Source organism: Elephantulus edwardii, unplaced genomic scaffold (genome assembly GCF_000299155.1).
Source record: "Elephantulus edwardii isolate Elephantulus edwardi_28Jun2011 unplaced genomic scaffold, EleEdw1.0 scaffold00416, whole genome shotgun sequence".
Classification (NCBI taxonomy): domain Eukaryota; kingdom Metazoa; phylum Chordata; class Mammalia; order Macroscelidea; family Macroscelididae; genus Elephantulus; species Elephantulus edwardii.
Window position 1 is genome coordinate 87042 of NW_006400166.1, and position 5793 is coordinate 92834.

General features: G+C 43.1%; 1 pseudogene; it reads left to right on the plus strand.

The window, feature by feature from the left end:
• LOC102872160 overlaps positions 1 to 5131 on the plus strand; it is an 82764-nt pseudogene extending 77633 nt beyond the window's left edge.
• Positions 5132 to 5793: the final 662 nt, after the last annotated feature.

Here is a 5793-nt window from a genome sequence, read left to right on the forward strand (position 1 = left end):
CTTTACAGTTTAAACATCTTGACACAGTTTTACCTCTAACTATTTGTAGTCTTTTTTTTCTGCTACTCCTAAAGTAAGTGAATTTTATCATCAGTAGCCTATGAAACTTGGGGAGGGTATTGCAGCCCTGCCTCTGAGTTAATTTGATAAATAAAAGCAATGAAACAAAAATCCTTCTTGTTTCACAGAAAATTGTGTTGTCTAAATGAAATACAAGGGCCTGAACCTGAGAAAAACTTGAAGTAAACTCAATTGCTCTTCTATTATTTTAAAAATATGTTCACTCTTGACATTCTGCACTTTAACTGACCTTCAAAAAGGACATTTGGTCATAAAGGGGAAAAAATGGTTGTGTAACTAGGCTGCCTGAATCTCTCTCTCTCTTCATTCACTTGCCTGCTCTCAATTACAATTTTCTCAGTATTATTCGGGAAACCTACATTTTTTTTTCAGGAGAATCATTAATCGGTTATTGGAAACCCCAAAGTGACGGCCCAAGGACAGAAGAATGCAGTGGCTCTTTTTAGAAGGAGCTGGAAAGGGATGTGTAAACTATTGCATCTGCGCTGGCAGCAGGCGATTTCCTGCCGTCAGTAATGTTCGACAGCCATTACTTAGTGGTGAGAATCTGTTTTCTTGATGTTTACTATTTGAAAATAAATCAATTAATCATGGTATAATATTATTTTTTATATGGTTCAAAATTGGGATGTGTGTACATCAAGGGTGTGTCCTATCTCCATATCTTTTCAATTTATATGCAGAACAGATTATCTGGGAGTCTGGGATCTAGGAAGAGAAATGGGGCATCAAGATTGGAGGAAAATTAATCTACAATCTGTGTTATGCAGATGACACAACCCTGCTTGCTGAAAGTGAGGAGGACCTGAAGTGCTTGCTGCAGAAGCTCAAGGACTGCAGCCTTCAATATAGATTGAAGATCAATATCAAGAAAACAAAGATTCTCACCACTGGGCCGATTGGTAGCATCGTGACCAATGATGGAGAGAATGAGATTGTTAACAGCTTCAGTTTGCTTGGCTCTACAACCAACACTCTTGGTACCAACAACCAGGAAATTAAAAGACAAATTGTATTGGGAAAGTCTGCTGTCAGAGACCCCTCCAAAGTACTGAAGAACAACAATGGCAGTCTGGAGACTAAGATGTGCCTGATACAGGCCCTGATATTTGCAATTACATAAGAGAGATGGACAATGATTAAGGATAACAGAAGGAAAATTGATGCCTTTGAGCTGTGGTGTAGGAGAAGAGTATTGAATATACCATAGACTGCTAGGAAAATAGAGGCCAGAATGCTCCTTGGAGACAAGGATTCTGAAACTTCATATGACATACTACGTACATGTTTCACATGCGCATAGCAAAGTGTTCTGAAATTCCCATTTTTCTCAATGTTATCCATAGTTTATTATTACCACACAGTCAGCTGTCTTTGTATAGTCAATGAAACTCCAGTAAATATCTTCCTGGCATTCTCTGCTTTCAGTCAAACTGGCATCAGCAAGGACAGTCCTGTTCCACAGTTTCTTCTGAATCTAGTTCTAACTTCTCTGGTGATGTACTGCTCTAGACACTTTTTAATAATCTTCAACAAGATTTTCCTTGTATGTAATGTTAATTCTGTTGCTTAATACTTTCCACACTCTGTTGGGCCACAGTTTTTGGAATGAATATAAATATGGATCTCTTTCAGTTGGCTGGTCTTGAAAATTTTTTGGCATAGGCTTGTGAATATATTCAGGGCTGTTATTTGTTGAAACATCTTAGCTGGTATCATATTCATTCCTGAAGACTTAATTTTTTTGCCACTGCTTTTAGTGAATCTCAGATTCTTCCTTTAATAACATTGGTTCTTATTCATATGTTACTTCTTGAAATAGTTCTGTTCTAACAAATTATTTTTATACGGTGACTCTGTGTACTCCTTCCATCTTCTTTTAATACTTCCTGCATTGTTTCACATTTTATCTATAGAATACTATTGCAACTGAAGCTTGAATTTTCTTCTTGTGTTCTTTAAGCTTTAGAAATGGTCTTCCATTTTGTCTTTCTAACTCTAGGTCTTAGCACATTTCTTTACAGTATTTAGCATATAATTTACTTCACAATAGTTTGCAAAATTTGTGATATTTTGTCTCACATACTACAGGCAGGCTCCTGGTAAGAGCCAGTATTTGGAAGGGGACCTTATGCTTGGAAGATTCTTGGAATGGACATTATGATCCGGTAAGGAGAAGAAGATGACCACCAATGAGATAGACTAACACTCTATTGGGCAAGGTTTTGACATCCTTTAAGTCAAACAATTACCAGTAAAAAGCATAATAAAACAGTTGTGTTTAAGAGATTGGGCTTTTTTCCCCCCAGAATTATTTATATGTATGAGTTTAAAGAAACAGAAACTAAATATCAGACTACAGCCGCTTTCTACTATTGATTTTTATTATTTATATGTATGAGTTTAAAGAAACAGAAACTAAATATCAGACTACAGCCGCTTTCTACTATTGATTTTTAACAACAATAATACAATGGAAGCTCTGGTGGCTTAGTGCTAAGGAGTGGCACACAGTTTGAATCCAGCAGCTGCTCTGCTGGAGAAAAGGATGGGGGCAGCAATCTCTGCCCTTGGGATTTCATGTCTCTGAAAACCCACAAGAAGGTCAGCCATGAACCGATTGTGATTCCATGGCACATAGCAACAACAAGGAAATATGAAAATAAGTGGTAGTGCTGTTATGTCAATGTCTTTGACTGCATTTAAGAAATAATGGGGAAACATTTATTTTGTGTATAGAAATGTGTTAATGGTTCTACAGCTAGCTAATTTAACCCTTACAATGACTTTAGAAATAGTTACTGTCTGAGTCCTTTTATAGAAAAGTGAGAGTCAGAGATGCTGGATATAACAGGGAGAATGGGAGATTAGATCTACTCACTTTGGTCCATAACAATCACTCTTTATTTCAGCAGTGATATTGCACACATTTATTAAATAAAAGAATAAATTAATACATTTCCCCTCCCCACCCTAATTCTCACTCACTTTAGCACGAACACCAACTGCTTAAATTATTTTAGAAAAATCAAGGTATTTTGGTGGGGAAAGTGTGGGAAGCATAGTAGTGAATGATGTTTGAATAAATTTAGACAGATGATCTTGCTTGTTTTGGTTACAACTCAAATGTGGTGACCTAAACAGGTGATAAGAACAGAGGGACAGTGTACTCAAAGTGGGCTGCCTCTGAGATTCCAGCGCATCAGCCAGTGGAAGAGTTGCCTTAGAGTACCAAGGAACAGGCGACTTGGGGATTACTGTTGTTAGGTGCCACTGAGTTGACTACAACCATAGCAACTCTATGGACAATAGAACTGAACCCTGTCCTACCTGTGCCATCCTTATCATGTCTTACACACTTGAGCATATTGCAGCAACCACTGTGTCTATTCATCTTGTTGAGGGTCTTCCCCCTCTTTCACTAACCCTCTGCCTTTCTAGGCTTTTCAAGGAGTAGCCTCTCCTAGCAACATGTCCTAAGTATGTGAGGCAAAGCCTTGTCGTGTTTGCCTCCAAGTAGGGCTCTGACAGCACTTTTCCTAAGACATGTCTGTTCTTGTGCAAGGGATATTCAGTGCCCTATTCCAACACCACAAATAAAAGGCATCAACTCTTCTCTTTCACCCTTATTCATTGTCCAGGCCTCAGACGCATAGCATGTGACACAGAAGATCAGGCACACCCTAGACGTCAAACTGACATCATTACTCCGTAATAATTTGGAGAAGTCCCGGACAGTGGACTTTTCCAATGTAATACGTCTATTGATCTCCTGACTTAAGGGAGCAAGGGTGTTGATTGTGGATCAGGTAAAATGAAATTGTTGACTATTTTAATCATTTCTCTATCATGGCAAGAAGCTGTACTGCAATCTGGAAGGCATTCGGTTCGAATCCACCAGCTGCACCCCCGGGGGCAGGATAGGCAATCTCCTTCCGTGCTATTAACTGCTTCTGAAAACCCACCACCGGACGGTACACAACAACAACTCTATCATGATGTTGCTTATAGCTCCAATGGTGAAGATTAGGGAGAGGACAAGCAAGAAAAATTTCCAGAGCTGGTCAGGGGAGAAAGGCACCGCAAGGAGTCCACGTTCTTGGTCTCCGGGCACCAGACCGCCCCCTGCTGGGCCGCTGACACTTGGCCGCAGAGCGGGAAAAGGAAGACGAGCCGAAGAAGTGCGGATTACTAATTTCCTTAACGAGATGTTTGTCAGGGCGTCACCAGACCGAGAAATGGGAAGATCATATCACTTGTTTAATCTTTCTAAGGGGTTGATCCTGTAGAAGTATCTGCGATTGTGATGGAGGACACATTGCGTGACGTAAGGCCGCTCAAATTCAACGCTGGGGGAAAATTAATCATTCCCCTTTAGTTATCTCCTCACTCAATAGTCCCAGAACTCCTAATAGCCCTGTCGTCGTTGCTGTGTGCAAGATGGGCGAGCACGATTCGCTGCGACCCTATCACTGAAGCCCGCCTGTCTCTGCACCCCAGTCAACCCGGCTAAACTTGGCTCCTCCCCTTCGTCGTCCGGCCTCCCCGCCCACAAGGAGCGCAGGCGCCAAGATTCCAGCAGAGTTCCCTGAGGAGCACCGGCATCGATCGACTCTGTGCTCGACCACTCGGCCTGTGGCGCGTGTTAGCGCTACTTCGGAACTGCGTTGTTTCCGGTTTCGGCTCCTGCGCGAGGAGGCTCCAGGTGAGTTGCAGCGCTGGAGGTCTTGCCGGTTTTGCTTGGGTCGGTTTGCTGCTGTTCGCCCCTTTGCCCGATTTCCCCCTGTTGGATCCGGGAGTGGACGGGGCACGATAAGGGGCTGCCGCCTCGCGTACAGACCCTCTAGCTGGCGAGGCCTCGGTTTCTAGCTTTGTCCCTATAGGGATTGGATGTGTCTGGGGTTCCCATGCTCCAGGGCTTCGACCCGCCCTTTGGTTAGGACTGCTGTCCGAAGGGACACCAGATCCTCGCTTACCAAATACATACGCAACGTGCGCCGCCCCCCACTCTTCCTTAATGGTTAAAAGCTCTTCTGCGCGGGCCCAGTAGTCGAAGTGGAACCACCCTTCTGCTTCTGGGGAGGAAGGCTTGACCTATCTGCGCAGAACCGACCCCGTACAGATCATACAGCCTGGCAAACTACGAACAATTGAGTTCTGTGTTGTCCAGTGCTAGGGCTTCGGGAGTCCCCCGCGTGCAGTAACAGTGCTCCTTTGTGCTGCGTAATGTTTACAATAACCAGGGAACTTTTAGGAGCGCTGGTGGCACAGGGCTAAAGTGCTTGGCAACCAAAAAAAGTCAGCGGTTTGAGACCACCAGCCACTCCACAGAACATTCTGCCTCCGTAAAGATTTGCCACCTTGGGAACTCTCTGGGACAGATCTACGTAGGAATCGACTCAAGGGCGATGCTTTCACACATCTTTTCGATTGGGAAGTGACTAGGTGCCTCTACTAAGCCAGGCCTCCAAAAGTTACGCAGGCCTCCCACTTGATGACTCTTCCCATCACTTTCCTCTCCTCTTTTGTGACCCCATCGCAGTGCCTTGACGTTAACTCCCCATAAGTACTGTCATTGCCAGTAAGTAGACTTCCTCACTGAGCTACATTACACATGCAGTGAATGCTTCTAGATATCTGTGAAATGAAGGCCTGTGTGTCACGTTACCCATGGAGATAAAGCAACTTCACAGTTTACCGTGACAGAGTGTA